This window comes from Lolium rigidum, chromosome 7 (genome assembly GCF_022539505.1).
Source record: "Lolium rigidum isolate FL_2022 chromosome 7, APGP_CSIRO_Lrig_0.1, whole genome shotgun sequence".
Classification (NCBI taxonomy): Eukaryota; Viridiplantae; Streptophyta; class Magnoliopsida; order Poales; family Poaceae; genus Lolium; species Lolium rigidum.
The window spans coordinates 240,746,774-240,764,663 of record NC_061514.1 but is presented as its reverse complement, the minus strand read 5'-3'; the positions used below and the strand labels follow the sequence as shown (position 1 = coordinate 240,764,663).

The 17,890-nt window shown below is 46.1% G+C and overlaps 11 non-coding genes across 11 annotated transcripts; all 11 read left to right on the top strand.

The window, feature by feature from the left end:
• The first annotated feature begins 14,570 nt into the window (after window positions 1–14,570).
• Window positions 14,571–14,690, top strand: LOC124679560. The gene has a single exon (XR_006995035.1). It is a non-coding gene; the product is annotated as a 5S ribosomal RNA (ribosomal RNA).
• A 187-nt stretch (window positions 14,691–14,877) lies between these two features.
• LOC124679765 lies at window positions 14,878–14,996 on the top strand. Its single transcript, XR_006995227.1, has one exon. It is a non-coding gene; the product is annotated as a 5S ribosomal RNA (ribosomal RNA).
• Window positions 14,997–15,182: 186 nt separating this feature from the next.
• Window positions 15,183–15,300, top strand: LOC124679637. Its single transcript, XR_006995108.1, has one exon. It is a non-coding gene; the product is annotated as a 5S ribosomal RNA (ribosomal RNA).
• Window positions 15,301–15,488: 188 nt separating this feature from the next.
• On the top strand, window positions 15,489–15,607 carry LOC124679753. Its single transcript, XR_006995216.1, has one exon. It is a non-coding gene; the product is annotated as a 5S ribosomal RNA (ribosomal RNA).
• Window positions 15,608–15,794: 187 nt separating this feature from the next.
• Window positions 15,795–15,913, top strand: LOC124679549. Its single transcript, XR_006995025.1, has one exon. It is a non-coding gene; the product is annotated as a 5S ribosomal RNA (ribosomal RNA).
• Window positions 15,914–16,100: 187 nt separating this feature from the next.
• Window positions 16,101–16,220, top strand: LOC124679647. Its single transcript, XR_006995117.1, has one exon. It is a non-coding gene; the product is annotated as a 5S ribosomal RNA (ribosomal RNA).
• A 187-nt stretch (window positions 16,221–16,407) lies between these two features.
• On the top strand, window positions 16,408–16,526 carry LOC124679741. Its single transcript, XR_006995205.1, has one exon. It is a non-coding gene; the product is annotated as a 5S ribosomal RNA (ribosomal RNA).
• A 189-nt stretch (window positions 16,527–16,715) lies between these two features.
• Window positions 16,716–16,833, top strand: LOC124679630. Its single transcript, XR_006995101.1, has one exon. It is a non-coding gene; the product is annotated as a 5S ribosomal RNA (ribosomal RNA).
• Window positions 16,834–17,021: 188 nt separating this feature from the next.
• Window positions 17,022–17,139, top strand: LOC124679684. Its single transcript, XR_006995152.1, has one exon. It is a non-coding gene; the product is annotated as a 5S ribosomal RNA (ribosomal RNA).
• A 188-nt stretch (window positions 17,140–17,327) lies between these two features.
• LOC124679644 lies at window positions 17,328–17,447 on the top strand. Its single transcript, XR_006995115.1, has one exon. It is a non-coding gene; the product is annotated as a 5S ribosomal RNA (ribosomal RNA).
• A 187-nt stretch (window positions 17,448–17,634) lies between these two features.
• On the top strand, window positions 17,635–17,752 carry LOC124679636. The gene has a single exon (XR_006995107.1). It is a non-coding gene; the product is annotated as a 5S ribosomal RNA (ribosomal RNA).
• The last annotated feature ends 138 nt before the right edge of the window (window positions 17,753–17,890 follow it).

Here is a 17,890-nt window from a genome sequence, read left to right as displayed (position 1 = left end):
GTCCCAAAGACCCTTGTTGCTAACAAAAGAGGACCCATTGCAAAATGGGTACCTAAATCCAAGAATTGATCTCATGTAGGACTATGCCGCCGGAGGTTCAAAATGGGTACTTGATAGTGGATGTACAAGTCATATGACCGGCGGCAAGAACCTCGTCAAGGAGTTGAGGCCTAACATAAATGATATCACCGTCTCCTTTGGCGATAATTCTACATCCGAGGTATTGGGTTTTGGCAAGGTTGTGGTTGCACACAACATTACTCTTGTGGATGTCATGTTTGTCAAAACCCTTGGTTACAATTTGTTTTCCGTTTCCGCCCTTGGCAAGATGGGTTTCGCCGTCTTTATTGATAATGATATTGTGGTCCTCTTGTGGAGCAAGACTCTAAAAGTCGCTTTCGTTGGGTATCGCGAACACAACTTGTATGTGGTGGACTTTTCGGGGACCACCACGACAAGTGCGATGTGCCTATTCGGAAAGGCGGACGTGGGTTGGTTGTGGCATCGCCGCCTAGCCCATGTCAACATGAGAACTTTGCAAAGTCTTCACAAGGGGAACCATATTGTGGGACTAATGGAAAATGTGTCTTTTGCCAAAGATCGTGTTTGTAGGGCTTGTGTTGAAGGAAAAATGCATGACTCTCTCGCATCCAAGCAAGACTATTATCTCTTCCAAGAGGATCTTGGAGCTCCTTCATGTGGATCTCTTTGGTCCCGTTACTCATGCAAGTCTTGGTGCGAAGAAACATTGCTTGGTGATTGTTGATGATTACTCAAGATACACTTGGGTCTACTTTCTCAAGACGAAGGATGAGACTCAACAAATATTCATTGACTTTGCTACCGAGGTGCAACGACAACACAACCTCCTCATTATGGCAATAAGAAGTGACAACGGCTCCGAGTTCAAGAACTATACACTCAATGATTTTCTTAGTGATGAGGAGATTCGACATCAATATTCCGCTGCTTACACCCCTCAACAAAATGGTGTTGCGGAGAGGAAGAACAGGACTCTTATGGATATGGCAAGATCTATGATGGCGGAGTATAAATCCCGCTATAACTTTTGGGCGGAAGCCATCTCCACCGCTTGCCACTCCTCTAACCGGCTCTATCTCCGCAAGGGCTTGAACAAGACTCCATATGAAATACTCACCGGGAACAAGCCTAATATCTCATACTTCAAGGTGTTCGGGTGTAAGTGTTTCTACAAAATCAAAGGAGTTCGTTTATCTAAATTTGCCCCTAAAGCTTTGGAGGGTATATTTGTTGGTTACGGTGCCGAATCTCACACTTATAGAGTCTTTGATATAGCCTCCGGGATTATCATCGAATCTTGTAGTGTGAGGTTCGAAGAAAATGATGGCTCCCAAGTGGGGCAAGTTGATGTATGTGCAGGTGATGAAATACCTCAAGATGCCATAGTAAGAATGGGTGTGGGATTTTTCCGCCCCATTGAGGGACACGGTGTGGCGTCTCGGGAAGAACTATGCTCTACCACGGTGGAGCCCTCATCCTCTCAACATCAACAAACCCCATCTCTTGAAGCTAATGATGCACCAACCCAAGAACAAGAAGAAAACCCTCTCCCTCATGTACAAGATCAAGGAAAAGATCAACCAAGAATTCATGATGGCTCCGATGAGTATCCATTTGATATTTGCGCTTCACCAAATATTGTCCAAGATCAAGCACATGAGGATGAGCAACCCCAAGTAATTGAGGAAGCTCAAGTTGAAGGTCAAGACGGGGACCCAAATGATCAAGTTGATCAAGTGACACCTCCAAGGCCTAGAAAGACAAAGGAGGAGATCGAGGCCCGTCGTCTAGCAAGAAGAGAAAGGAACCTCGAACTTCGTGGACACACTCATGACAAGGTTCTTGGTGATGTAAGGGCAAAGGTTTCCACAAGAAGGCAATTGGCGAACTTTAGCCATCATCATGCTTATATCTCCTTAGTGGAACCCAAGAAAGTATTTGAAGCCCTTGAAGATTCGGATTGGTTGGAAGCTATGCATGAAGAACTCAACAACTTCAAGCGCAACAAAGTGTGTACTTTAGTTAAGAAGCCAAAGGAGTGCCGCAATGTTATAGGCACTAAATGGATTTTCAAGAACAAGCAAGATGAGTTTGGAAATGTTGTGAGGAACAAGGCAAGATTGGTGGCTCAAGGGTTCTCTCAAGTTGAGGGAATTGACTTTGGAGAAACCTATGCTCCCGTGGCTCGCCTTGAGTCCATCTCGTATCCTTCTTGCTTATGCTTCGCATCATAACTTTAAGTTACAACAAATGGATGTGAAAAGTGCTTTTCTTAATGGTCCTTTGCATGAAGAGGTTTATGTTAAGCAACCCCCGGGGTTCGAGGATCTCAACTTTCCTAACCATGTCTACAAGCTTGATAAAGCACTTTATGGTCTCAAACAAGCTCCTAGAGCTTGGTACGAGCACCTTAAGGAATTGGTTGTAGATCGTGGGTTTGATGTTGGGCTAATCGACCCCACTCTTTTTACTAAGAGGGTCAATGGGGAGCTTTTCGTTTGCCAATTATATGTTGATGATATTATATTTGGCTCTACTAACAAAGCTTTCAATGATGAATTCTCAAAGCTTATGACCGATAGGTTTGAGATGTCTATGATGGGAGAGATGAAGTTCTTCCTTGGTTTTGAGATCAAGCAATTGAGGGAAGGAACCTTCATCAACCAAGCAAAATATCTCCAAGACATGCTCAAGAGGTTCAAGATGACCGAGATGAAGGGTGTGGCCACTCCTATGGTTACCAAATGTCATCTTGCACTAGATCCCAATGGTAAAGAGGTGGATCAAAAGGTATATCGCTCCATGATTGGATCCTTGCTTTACCTTTGTGCATCTAGACCGGACATAGTGTTGAGTATTGGTGTGTGTGCAAGGTATCAAGCTTCTCCTAAGGAGAGCCACATGATGGCTCTCAAAAGAATCTTTCGATATTTGGTTGATACCCCAAGATATGGTATTTGGTACCCCAAAGGCTCAAGCTTTATTCTCAATGGTTATACCGATGCGGATTGGGCGGGTGACAAGGATGATAGGAAATCAACTTCCGGGGCTTGCCAATTCCTTGGTAGGTCCTTGGTGTGTTGGTCTTCTAAGAAGCAAAATTGTATATCTCTCTCCACCGCCGAAGCCGAATATGTTGCCGCCGCAAGTGGATGCACTCAATTGTTATGGATGAGGCAAACTTTAAAGGAATACGGTGTCATTTGTGACAAAGTGCCTCTATTATGTGACAATGAAAGTGCCATCAAGATTGCCTATAATCCGGTGCAACATTCAAGAACGAAGCACATTGAGATCCGGAATCATTTCATTAGGGATCATGTTGCCCGTGGTGATATTGAGCTTATATATGTTCCAACCAAAGATCAACTTGCCGATATATTCACGAAGCCTCTTGATGAAGCAAGATTCTCTTATTTGAGGAATGAGCTAAATATCATTGATTCAAGGAGTATAGCTTGACCATCTTGCAAACACACCTTTGTCTCAAAACTTTATTTGGTTTAGATGTGGGCATGGAAATAGGGGGAGTGCGGTTTAAATTATTGAGCTATCCCTCCCCCCATAATGCCAACATTAAGAAATCATTCTCTTTATATCATATGTTGATATGTGAGCGTCAATGATGAGTAGTGGCTTGGACCCAAGATATATCTTCGCGGTGCCATGCCACAACACTCATATATGGTGGCCTAGGCCACCACACTCTTCTTAGTGAAGAGTTGGAGTTATTTGGATCTTATTGCATTTTATTTGACAACTCCTTGTTCTTATGGGAAATCACTCAAGTTTGGCCTTATTTGTTCATATCTTGCAAATTTGAGTGATCATGTACCATTAATAGTTTGAGTCTTCTAAACCCAAGCCTTCACTCATCTATAAGCCTTTTCCATCTTGCTCATTTGTCATGTTTGGTAAAAACTTGGAGGTGGAGGTTTCTCGGACGGATGATCTAGGTTGCCCCATCTTATTGGTAAATATGCATCTTATATGTGAGGTGATAGTTTATTGCACCACATATGGGTACGCAAATAACCAACTAAAGATAGGCGGGATTGACGGTGTTCTGAAATTCTCCAGAACACCGGATAATCCGCCCCACGGCGACCCGGAAAATCCGGCCCGGCCGGATTATCCGCCCTAAACTAGGGCCGGATTATCCGGCCTGGGCGGATCTTGAAAGGGCTGAGGACGAGGCCACGGGGGGGAAACGGTTTATTCCATCCCCCACGCGCCTCTCTCTCCTCTCTCTCCTCTCAAGGTCGCCGGAGTTGCCCCGTCCACTCCCTCCCGGAGTTTTTGGGTGGATCGGGTGCTCCTCCCTCCTAGCTACCTTCTCCTCCAAGCGGCTCTCGCAATGGATGCGGGTATGATTCACAATCCCTAACCCTAGGTGTTGTGTTTTATATGTGCTATTTTCTTGGTGGATTTGGTGTCTAGTTGTTCCAAATCGCTTGTAGTGTACTCCTCTTGCATGCTATTAGGCCGATCTGTTCCAAGACAAGTTGTTGATTGCAAAATCTGCTAGAATCGCAGGGCCGGATTATCCGCCCCCCGCGTGGACCGGATTATCTGGTCCGGCCGGATTATCCGCCCCCTTGGGGCACCGGGTTATCCGGCCTGGAGCTTCATCGCCACTGCAGTTTTGATTCAATCTACCTTGTGTTAGACTTGTACCAGCTTATAGTATGTTTCTAGAGTGCATTACAGTATCATACATGACTCATGAGCATTATCTTCTCTTTGCTATCCCTCTTTGCTATTCACAGGTCGTTCTTCTCGGGGTACCTCTCGGAGACGCGCAAGAGCTAATCGTTCGAGTGATGAGTTCGTGCCCAACGCTCCTCGCAAGTCAACCTCATCTAGGCACAAGAACAAGGCTTCAAGGGAAAATTACAAGGCTATGGACATTATCTCTTATCAAGCAATCCGTATGAAGAACTGGTATGAAGACCTCCCAAGGGATGAAGAGACAGAGGGCAGAAAATATTGGTGCATGGAGCAGGAGTACATCTATAAAGATATCTATGAGCCCATGAGGAAAGTTCGTCCCATGCAAGCTATCGATGTGGACGTTCTGGCAGTCAACAATCACTTTGAGGATGCCATTTGGGTTGCTGGAAGGTTGGGCTTGAAGGACTTGATGAAGATTCAATGTGACTATAGTCCTGAGTTGTTGAAGCAGTTCTTTGCTACGTTGGCCATCAAGACTGATGATGACCGTACTATGGAATGGATGTCTGGCTCCACTCACTGTAGTGCCCCCTTGCACCGTTTTGCTGCTATTCTTGGAATTCCTGCAGAAGGTGGCCGTCGTCTCCATGGACCTCAGAGGACAGATAAGAATCAGCTGCGTGATCTCTATACATCTGCTGGAAAAGTGGGAGAGTCCAAGGGGTTGCTTACCATCTATGGTCAGTTGCTTAGGTTCTTTCGGGCCACCATCGCTCCTAGTGGTGGTAACAATGATGCTCTCCGGGGAACTCTTGTGGACCTCATGTACCTCAGCTTTCGGTGTGCTCGTGATGGGAATGAGGAACGGAACTTCACTGTTGATATCATGGACTACATCTTCCATGAGATTCGTGATGCCATGATCTCCCGGACCACAATGCCTTATGCGCCTTACATCCAGCTCCTCATCAACAACACTGCGGGCGTGCGTGGTGAAGACTTGAGCGGGTACTCTTATTTGAAGCACTCTGTCAAGAAGGCCTACAAGCTTAAGCCTGTCTCTTCTGTTGTACCTCCACCAGATTCCTTCATGGGTGATGCTCGTTCTAGTGGATTTGCTCCAGCTCGCCATTCTGATCTCCCTGCCATGAAGAAGCAAGTGAACAGGCTCAGTTGGTTTCAGCGTAACATCCTCTGCATGAACATTGAGATCCATAAGGAGAACTATGCGGCCAGCCGGGAGCGTTCTGAGATTAAGCATACTCAGGCGGTTATTCTGCACAAGCTCAGTGGTGAGCAAGGACCCCCTCCTCAGCCTCCAGTTCACCCAGGTTACAGTGGGTGGCACTTTGCATAGGTTCCGTGGAGTGATCTTGACAGTTGCATTCAAAGGTCCAGCCTCACTCGCCGCTCTCCGGATGCACCTGACACTAATGAAGAAGAGGATGAAGAAGAAGAAGAAGAAGAAGATGTGGCGTCCGAGTCCGATGATGATGATGCCTCCGAGTGATCCCCATGGGGCGAGTAGCATCGCGCTTGTCCCCTTTTTGGCGTCTCGATGCCAAAGGGGGAGAAGCGTTCTATTAGGAACTCTCTCGGGGATTTGCATGGTTTGGGCACAAGCATATGCGTTTATCACTCCTTTATTGCTTGTGTTCCCTCTTATTTGAACTATTTGCTTTAGTTGTGTTTGTTTAAAACTATGTGCTATGTGGTGTGAGACATTGTTATGGTTTTCGGATTTCTATATGTTGAGATCAAGACTTTTATATCATGTGTGATGCTATATCTCCGTATCATATATCTACACATGGGTATGACTTCTAGCATCCTATCTCAACTTCATATTTGTATATGTCTCTTGTTTTGTGTGTTTGATATCAATGTATGTGATACACTAATGGGTGTTTAAGTGGTACAGGGATTACATAGATACATGTGTATGTGTGTTGGATGTGGTCAGTGCTGTCAAAAAGCATCAGCAGAAAACTCACCAGGCCGGATAATCCGGGCCGGATATTTCCAAAATATCCGGCCCCCAGAATTTCGGCTAAGGACTTTCGGATTTGAAGCTCAGTATAGGGGCTGGACTTTTGCCCGGATATTGTCCCGGTTTTGTACCAGGGCCGGATTATCCGGGCCGGATTATCCGGGCCGGATATTTCAAGAATATCCGGCCTCCTCGAAAATGGCTAAGGACTTTGGGTTTTGCAGCTCAGTATAGGGGCCGGACATTTGCCCGGACATTGTCATGGTTTTGTACCTGGAGGCCGGATTATCCGGGGGGGCGGATTATCCGGCCCTTACTTAGGCCGGATTATCCGCCCCCCCCGAAATGCACAACGGCTGGATTTTGAGGAGGGGTATTTATACCCCTCTTCTTCTTCCTTACCCCTTTGCTCAATCATTGCACAAGAAATCTGCCAAGCTTCACCTCCATTAGAGCCACCTCAAGAAACACAAGATTTGCAAGATCTCCTTCCTCCCCCAACCAAATCTCTTGATCTTTGGAGATTCGAAGGAGAAGCCACCGATCTATATCCTCACCGAAGCGTTTTTCATTTCCCCCTCATTTGTTTGAGGGATCTCATACCACACTCCTCCAAACATAGACGTACCTTCTTGCAAAGGAAGGGAACTACGGGAATCATCTCCGTGTCAACGCGTGCTCCACTCTCGGTTACCTCTATCCCATTCTATCTCCTATATAATGCGTAGCTATATCTTGCTTAGTTGATAACCTTGTCATATAGGTAAATTCACTTAGTTGCATATCTAGAGAATTTACCTTTGTGTCAAGCCTAAATTGAAAAAGAACTAAAAATTGGGTAGCACCTATTCACCCCCCCCCCTCTAGGTGCGGCATACGATCCTTTCAATCACCTTCCTGACCAGGTATAGGTTAGGTGGCACGCCCTCGTAAGCACCAGGACGTGAGCCAGAAGGCATTGCAGGCCGTCGCCCGAGGGACCAGGGTCCACCGCAGTCCTGGGAGCCTCCCGGCTCTACAGTGTTGCCCGTCGCTACTCGCTGGTGGGTTTTTGACAGCAACAGCACCTCTCCCTATGAGCTTGGCCTCCCGGCGATAGCAAACCGCCAACCCGGGAAGGCTTGGGTAGGACAGTCACCTCATTTCACGTCATTTCACATTTCAATGGAGGCAGCCTCGGCATAACCCCTATGACGCTTGTTACAGAGGGAACCCATACTAAAATACATAAGTTTCCAGTTAAGCCTTACCCAGATTCAGGTATTGTGGGGGTATTTGTAAAATTGGAATGGTATCGCATCCGAACCCAACCATCAGTTTTGTAAAGTTAACCATGCCATTCACAAGTCATATTCACCTTCAAAAAAAAACTTTCAATAGAATGACTCATCATTCCAAGGTTTTTCACAGTCATTGGTTTTCACATGTTCCCATCTCGAGTAGTCACTTTTAGTTTAGCACTAGCAACTAGTAATGATGGGTGCTAACTAGCTTGTAGCCTTCTAGGCTAACTTTGTTACTCTTGAAATACTCCATACCTAGACCAAAGGGAACTATGAACAAAATAAACTTTGATAAATCAAAGTAAAGCTTGTAAGAATAAAACTTGGGATAGGATCCTTAAACATAAAGTAGCGGTGTAATGGTGCCTTGCTCTAATAGAGCTTTGCATGGGAAATAGCTTGGTAAAAGCTTGCAATAATATAGCTTGCCTTGATTGGGGTAGTGATCAAAGTTATCTTTTTCTTCTTGGTAGAAAACCTCCTCCTCTTGATAGTCTCCGGTACTAGCGTCTATAAACGAATACGAGGATACAATCACCAAACAATACTTAAGTAGACTAATTAGCCTTAACGACTCACACAAGATGATCTATCATTATCCCAATCATCCCTCAACCTCATACTAGGGTTTCTTATTTAGTGTTTGTAAAATAATTTCCTTTCATTGAAAATTCTATTAGGGTTTCTATTTATTTCCTTTGGAGAAATAATTTCCTCTCATTGAATCTTGTTAAGATTTAATCTCCTTAAATAACAAGGTATGAACACATGTTGACCAAGGTCAACACTTCACACTTATCATTTGAGAAACATGATTTAAATGAGGTTGACGTCGAGGAGATCGTGCAGGTGCAAGGAGAGAGGGAGGGGAGGACAGACGCGACGGGGGCAAGAGGTGTCCTGGCGCGTCCAGGGACATGCCAGTGCACGCTCTGGCGCTCCTGGGCATGGTGACCACGCTGCGTTCTGGGTGTTGGCTTCTTCTCCTTGACCTAAGATCGTGTCTGGCAGGCTCAGCATGGTGTGGAGAAGCTATGTGACATGGGCAGAGGGAGAGGAGAGGACTAGGGGCAGGTGATGACATGGTGGTGAGCATGAGGTTGACATGGAGTGGCATGGGGATGCTTTGGGCATTTTTCTTTGTTTCTGAGGGTTTGTCATGCATGAGTGAGGTGAGACCAGTGGGTTTGGCAAGGTGAGAGGGACTAGAGAGAGCTAGAGCATGCATATTTGATTATTGCCAAAGTGTATGTGACATAGGAAAGGTCCTTAGAATGGCTTGTTGTGATGGTGACCATGTAACATTAGGTGAGGTCATTTAGAGGTACAATGCACTATTGATGAGCCAAAGAGAGAGAGAGAGGGTGAGAGGTACATAGTTGTTAGAATAGTGGTTGTACCCTAATTTTATTCTATGTGCTCCACATATATGACAAGCAAAGGTCTCATGTGTGTTTAATTTTGACCAAATCTTTTCATAGATGTGTTCTAAATAATGTTTGGCATCTATTTGTGGTCTTGGTTTGAATTTTGGAGTTGGTTTGTGAAAAATCTATAAGTGGAGGGAATCTAGAATCTGTTTCAAAGTTGCCACTTGGCATGCTTATTTTAAGAGTTTGACTTTGAACCACCAAGGTTGAATTTGACCAAGTTGTTCACTTTCAAGATTACAATAGATCTATGTAAAAAGATTAGAAAGTTTAGTTTTAAAAAGTTAACTAAAGGGGCTCAAAGTGGGTATGTTGTTAAAAATGGCAGATTTGACCATTATCTCATGTGAGCTCAATTTGAATTCTAATTTGATTTGAATTGAGTTTATTTGATTACAAATGTGTTATTAAGTGTTTATAAACATTATTCAACCATTGGCACAAGTCAAATTGGCCTAGGTTAAGGTATGGCAAAAATGGCCATAAGCACATGTGTGTGATTATTTGTATTTTTCTATTTCTTTTTATTTGACTTTCTTTGAACCCACAAGGTGTGGTGTTGTGTTATTATGTATTATTTGAGTTTAGGATTGTGTTTCATCATTTCAAACAAAGGAGTAGGGCTTAGGCTCAAATTTGCAATTTGGCCATATACCCACATAGGTGAGTTTCATGTTTTTATTTTATTTTCTTTTTATTTGTTCTTCTTTGGTTCTACTTAATCACAACCATCATGGTTTAGGGTTTTAGCAAATTTTATAAGCACTGAAGAAATCATCATGGCAATAACACAAGGATCAAGCATGAGCACTATGCATAGTACCTCATTTAATAAAAGTTTTTGTTGGTTCTCATTTTTGGAAATAGGGAAAATTAATTTTCTCTTTGTTTTAAAATTTGGGATGTTACACGGGCCCCTGGCCGAGGAGCAGGGCCGACGGTGGCGCCAGAGCGTCGTATGCTTCGGCCGTGGGTGTTCTGGCTAGGGCGAATGTGAGCCTGTCGATGTAAGAGAGCCACTGGTCGAGGCTTGTGCCTAGGGGGCGGGTGCGCAGGGGTTCCTGCGCCAGCGCCACCCCCGGCACGAGGTCACGGCATGGCGGGCGCGAGTCAAGCGGCTTGTCATTATTGACCATGGTGACAAAGGTGTCGGAGAAGAACGTTGGCGCGCTTGTGCCCCTACCTGGCGCGCCAAATGCGGGAGATTCGTGTCCGCGAAGGAACACTGGTATCACCGAACCCCAAAGTTTTGAACAGAGGGGACTCAGAAGTACACCGGCGAACTCCCGACGTTGGTACTGCAGCAATGAACAAGGGACCAAGAAGAGAAGAAGAAGGACCAAGAAGAAGAAGAAGAACATGAAGAATGTGGTTATCGCCCGTGAGGCCGGTGACTCTAGCCCCAAGAAGGGGTGGAGTTCCCGACCCCACCACAAGGGGCTATGCCGGTGCTAACAACCCATCCCATGTTCTTTTTGTTGATTACCATGGTCGTGTTCATGCTCGGATTGTTGGTCCTCATGAGGAAAATTTTGATTGGACTATTTTGGTTACCAAACCCCTTTTTACTAACATGCAAGGACCCATTGCAAAATGGGTACCTAAATCCATTAATTGATTCCTTGTGGGACTATGCTTCCGGTGGTTTTAAATGGGTGCTCGGTAGCGCATGCGTTGAAGAAAAAATGCATGGAGCTCCTCACAAGGACAAGACCATCTCTACCACAAGATGCTTGGAGCTCTTACATGTTGATCTATTCGATTCGTCATCTCATGAAAGTCTTGGAGGGAAGAAGTATTGCCTCTTGATATTCGATGACTACTGAAGATATTGTTGGGTATTCTTCTTCAAGCACCATGATGGAGTTTGCTAACCAAGTTCAACGCAAGTTCGACGCCAAGATTATTGCAATAAGAAGTGACGGTGGTACGGAGCAATCTCAACCGCTTGCGACGGTACTAACCGCCTATACTTCCGCAAGGGTCTAGAGAAGAAACCATATGTGATCCTAACCGGAAAAAGACTAATGTCTCCTACTTCAAGGTTTTTGGATGCAAGTGTTATGTTCTTATCAAGGACACACGTCTATCCAAGTTTGACACCAAAGCTCAATAAGGTATCTTTGTTGGCTATGCTACGGACTCTCATGCCTATAGAGTCTTCGACAGGGGCAATGGTCAAGTTGTGGAATCTTGTGATGTGACATTGGTTGAAGAACATAGTTGTCTAGAAGGGCGAAGTGCTTCTTGTGAGAAAGGAGATGCAATTCCCCCGGAGGCCATAGAGCCATCTACATCACAAGGCCAAGCTCCTTCTATTGAGCTTCTGCAACCTCCATCTGCAACCAAATGGAAGCCAACCACTACAACAACCCCAAGATTGACAATAACAACCTCCACCAAGTGATCAAGGCCAACCTTCAAGTTCTACACCGGACTTCTCGGGGGCAAATGCCCCGGATCATACATCTCGTACTTCCCCCGAGTCGTCCGGCCATCATGATGATGATGATGATGATGATGATGATGATGATGATGATGATGATGATGATGATGATGATGATGATGATGATGATGATGATGATGACGATGTCCCAATGGCAACAATGAAGGTCAAGGCAAGGATCCAAACCGTGATGAAGATCAAGAGGCCTCTCAAGAATCTATCCTCGAGGTCGACACTCGCCGTGAAGACAAGACAACAAGAAATCTACGCATGAAGTCTCATTCTCTGGGCAAAATGCTTGGAGATCATAAGAGCAAAGTGTCTACCCGGAGGCAACTAGCAAACTTTTGTGAGCATCACGCTTTTGTCTCTATGGTGGAACCACTAAAACTCTTTGACGTGCTTGAAGATCTAGATTGGGTGCTAGCAATGCACGAATAGCTAAACAATTTCAAGAGGAATGATGTGTGGACTCTCGTGAAGCACCTGGACCATTGCTGCAATGTTATGAACACCAAATGTGTCTTCAAGAACAATCAAGACGAACATAGCATTGTCATCCGCAACAAAGCAAGATTGGTGGATCAAGGTTTTTCACAAATTGAAGGAGGGGACTATGGAGAGACATTTGGACACTAAAAGAAAAGTTTTTATTAGCAACGTCAAATTTTCGTCAGGTAATGGGTGTTTTTCATCGCCTATGAGCCTAAGCCGATGATATAGGTTATATGGTGCATATCACGTCGCCTAAGGATTTACCACGGATTTTTTGGTGCGTCGCATTTGGCTGCCCTTTGGCCATGAAAAATCGGACCGTTGGAAAAGAGTTTTCAGTAGGCCGATGACTGTCGACGTCATGCAAAATGACACGTGACAGACACTGTTAACTGTCCGTTAATGCCGTTAACCGGCTAAAAACCCGTGCTAGCTGGTAGGCCCACACAACACTACTAGGAAACTGCATATATGTGGTGCACGTTTTTGAATTTTTGTGGTGCATATTCCGTGGGCCATAGAAGTCACGGCACTAAATTTTATTTCTGTGCCGCATATCTACATGCGCCACAGAATTATCGAACTTCTGTTGCAGTGACCCAGCATACCTCTGCATGTTGTAGTATACGAGTCGTTGATATGACATTCATGAAGGGGCTTCTTCAGAAATATCACATCCCTCAGAGTGGTACAACAGAAACATTGCAGGTCATAACACTCCAGATTATATTACAATCATGGGTATTCTCACAGGTCTTAACAAGTTGGTATTCTCACAGGTCCAATGAGAACACCCTACGATATTAGTTAAGTATCATTACAACTCAAACTAAGTAGACATAACGAGCTTAGCAACTTATTTAGGTAAGTCACTACGCTGCTTGGCTCCGAGATGTCTAAGGTTAGACTCTACTCATCCGCCTCTGCATTATCGACTCCGTAGACTATCCCATAGTCCACGCCTTGAACTCCTCCTGAAAGGTCGGGCTCTTCGTAGACCAACTCATAGTCCCCTTATGGTGCTCCGTTGTAGGCCTCCTCTTTACCATTAAGGTAGACTGCTCCGAACAATTTACATGCCCTGTATTGTACACTATAGATAGACTAACCCGGACAAATGAAGATCAAATGAAGATCTTTGAAGACTTTAGTATAGGAATTATTCAATATTGTAATCTTCTATTTTATCTTCTTATTTATGTTTTATATTTGTTTCAATTCTTGTAATATGGAAAGAATTCAGCAATAACAATGTATTATGTGTGTGAAATCAATAAAGCTCAATGTTTTACTTATGAGCTTGTTGTAATATTCATATTTCATTTATGAATTGTGTTGTATTAATGTGACATTGTATTTGAGTTATAAGTTATGAATTCAATTGAGTTGTTTACTTCTTTCAAAAAAAATTCAAATTCAAATACCAAATCAAATGCCTCTCCAAAATCGTAGTTTCCCGGGTGTGGAGGAGGAGGTCCCCGGGTGTGGAGGAGGAGGTCGCTGGGTGGTGGAGGAGGTCGGGTGTGGAGGAGGAGGGAGAAGAAGGGAGGAGAAGGGAGGAGAAGGAAGAAGAAGGGAGGAGAAGGGGAAGTGGAGGAGAACTCGAGGAGAAGGGGAAGTGGAGGAGAACTCGAGGAGAAGGTGAAGAGGAGGAGAAAAGAGAGAGGGAGAAGGGCGCCACAAGATTTGAAATTCCAGCCTAACAATTCTGTGGCACATGTGTATTTGGTGTGCCACAGAATTTTTATTCGGTTTTTTAATCATTATATTCAAAACCTAAAACCTGAAAAATTTCATACTTCCCTTTGGCAGTTTGGAAATCTAAAAATTGGCTAACCGGGTAAACCCTGGTGAAATTGAATGGGAAATTTCGAGTAGATATATTTTCATATATTAAACATTTTTTTTCGAGTTCGTACGCAACCAGAAATCCAGTTTTACCGATACATGACGCAATTTTGCAAAAAAAGTCGAAATTTATGTTTATTGATTCTCATTAAAACTAGATGACATAATACATGGGCACCTCGAAGGATTTTATTTTTGGAAATTTCTATCTATTAGTTTTGTATTTTACAAAGCTAAAAAAGGCGATCCACGGGGGGGGGGGACGGCGGTGGGGATGGGAAAGCGGGATGTGCATGGTACAAAATAGGGGAGAGAAGGAGCGGGAGGGGCAAGCATAAGGGAAAATGAGTGCAGAACATGTCGGATGCGATCATACCAGCACTAAAGCACCGGATCCCATCGAGAACTCCGAAGTTAAGCGTGCTTGGGCGAGAGTAGTACTAGGATGGGTGACCTCCTGGGAAGTCCTCGTGTTGCATCCCTCCTTTTGCGTCACGCGGCAACATTCATGGTGAAGTTAGGGCGATATTTTTTTGCGGGCACTCGTGCTCGGCTATAGGTGATGGGAAACGGCGGTGGGGATGGGAAAGCGGGATGTGCATGGTACAAAATAGGGGAGAGAAGGAGCGGGAGGGGCAAGCATAAGGGAAAATGAGTGCAGAACATGTCGGATGCGATCATACCAGCACTAAAGCACCGGATCCCATCAGAACTCCGAAGTTAAGCGTGCTTGGGCGAGAGTAGTACTAGGATGGGTGACCTCCTGGGAAGTCCTCGTGTTGCATCCCTCCTTTTGCGTCACGCGGCAACATTCATGGTGAAGTTAGGGCGATATTTTTTGCGGGCACTCGTGCTCGGCTATAGGTGATGGGAAACGGCGGTGGGGATGGGAAAGCGGGATGTGCATGGTACAAAATAGGGGAGAGAAGGAGCGGGAGGGGCAAGCATAAGGGAAAATGAGTGCAGAACATGTCGGATGCGATCATACCAGCACTAAAGCACCGGATCCCATCAGAACTCCGAAGTTAAGCGTGCTTGGGCGAGAGTAGTACTAGGATGGGTGACCTCCGGGAAGTCCTCGTGTTGCATCCCTCCTTTTTGCGTCACGCGGCAACATTCATGGTGAAGTTAGGGCGATATTTTTTTGCGGGCACTCGTGCTCGGCTATAGGTGATGGGAAACGGCGGTGGGGATGGGAAAGCGGGATGTGCATGGTACAAAATAGGGGAGAGAAGGAGCGGGAGGGGCAAGCATAAGGGAAAATGAGTGCAGAACATGTCGGATGCGATCATACCAGCACTAAAGCACCGGATCCCATCAGAACTCCGAAGTTAAGCGTGCTTGGGCGAGAGTAGTACTAGGATGGGTGACCTCCTGGGAAGTCCTCGTGTTGCATCCCTCCTTTTTGCGTCACGCGGCAACATTCATGGTGAAGTTAGGGCGATATTTTTTGCGGGCACTCGTGCTCGGCTATAGGTGATGGGAAACGGCGGTGGGGATGGGAAAGCGGGATGTGCATGGTACAAAATAGGGGAGAGAAGGAGCGGGAGGGGCAAGCATAAGGGAAAATGAGTGCAGAACATGTCGGATGCGATCATACCAGCACTAAAGCACCGGATCCCATCGGAACTCCGAAGTTAAGCGTGCTTGGGCGAGAGTAGTACTAGGATGGGTGACCTCTTGGGAAGTCCTCGTGTTGCATCCCTCCTTTTTGCGTCACGCGGCAACATTCATGGTGAAGTTAGGGCGATATTTTTTGCGGGCACTCGTGCTCGGCTATAGGTGATGGGAAACGGCGGTGGGGATGGGAAAGCGGGATGTGCATGGTACAAAATAGGGGAGAGAAGGAGCGGGAGGGGCAAGCATAAGGGAAAATGAGTGCGGAACATGTCGGATGCGATCATACCGAGCACTAAAGCACCGGATCCCATCGGAACTCCGAAGTTAAGCGTGCTTGGGCGAGAGTAGTACTAGGATGGGTGACCTCCTGGGAAGTCCTCGTGTTGCATCCCTCCTTTTTGCGTCACGCGGCAACATTCATGGTGAAGTTAGGGCGATATTTTTTGCGGGCACTCGTGCTCGGCTATAGGTGATGGGAAACGGCGGTGGGGATGGGAAAGCGGGATGTGCATGGTACAAAATAGGGGAGAGAAGGAGCGGGAGGGGCAAGCATAAGGGAAAATGAGTGCAGAACATGTCGGATGCGATCATACCAGCACTAAAGCACCGGATCCCATCAGAACTCCGAAGTTAAGCGTGCTTGGGCGAGAGTAGTACTAGGATGGGTGACCTCCTGGGAAGTCCTCGTGTTGCATCCCTCCTTTTTGCGTCACGCGGCAACATTCATGGTGAAGTTAGGGCGATATTTTTTTGCGGGCACTCGTGCTCGGCTATAGGTGATGGGAAACGGCGGTGGGGATGGGAAAGCGGGATGTGCATGGTACAAAATAGGGGAGAGAAGGAGCGGGAGGGGCAAGCATAAGGGAAAATGAGTGCGAGAACATGTCGGATGCGATCATACCAGCACTAAAGCACCGGATCCCATCGAACTCCGAAGTTAAGCGTGCTTGGGCGAGAGTAGTACTAGGATGGGTGACCTCTTGGGAAGTCCTCGTGTTGCATCCCTCCTTTTTGCGTCACGCGGCAACATTCATGGTGAAGTTAGGGCGATATTTTTTGCGGGCACTCGTGCTCGGCTATAGGTGATGGGAAACGGCGGTGGGGATGGGAAAGCGGGATGTGCATGGTACAAAATAGGGGAGAGAAGGAGCGGGAGGGGCAAGCATAAGGGAAAATGAGTGCGAGAACATGTCGGATGCGATCATACCAGCACTAAAGCACCGGATCCCATCGGAACTCCGAAGTTAAGCGTGCTTGGGCGAGAGTAGTACTAGGATGGGTGACCTCCGGGAAGTCCTCGTGTTGCATCCCTCCTTTTTGCGTCACGCGGCAACATTCATGGTGAAGTTAGGGCGATATTTTTTTGCGGGCACTCGTGCTCGGCTATAGGTGATGGGAAACGGCGGTGGGGATGGGAAAGCGGGATGTGCATGGTACAAAATAGGGGAGAGAAGGAGCGGGAGGGGCAAGCATAAGGGAAAATGAGTGCAGAACATGTCGGATGCGATCATACCGAGCACTAAAGCACCGGATCCCATCGGAACTCCGAAGTTAAGCGTGCTTGGGCGAGAGTAGTACTAGGATGGGTGACCTCCTGGGAAGTCCTCGTGTTGCATCCCTCCTTTTTGCGTCACGCGGCAACATTCATGGTGAAGTTAGGGCGATATTTTTTGCGGGCACTCGTGCTCGGCTATAGGTGATGGGAAACGGCGGTGGGGATGGGAAAGCGGGATGTGCATGGTACAAAATAGGGGAGAGAAGGAGCGGGAGGGGCAAGCATAAGGGAAAATGAGTGCAGAACATGTCGGATGCGATCATACCAGCACTAAAGCACCGGATCCCATCAGAACTCCGAAGTTAAGCGTGCTTGGGCGAGAGTAGTACTAGGATGGGTGACCTCCGGGAAGTCCTCGTGTTGCATCCCTCCTTTTTGCGTCACGCGGCAACATTCATGGTGAAGTTAGGGCGATATTTTTTTGCGGGCACTCGTGCTCGGCTATAGGTGATGGGAAACGGCGGTGGGGATGGGAAAGCGGGATGTGCATGGTACAAAATAGGGGAG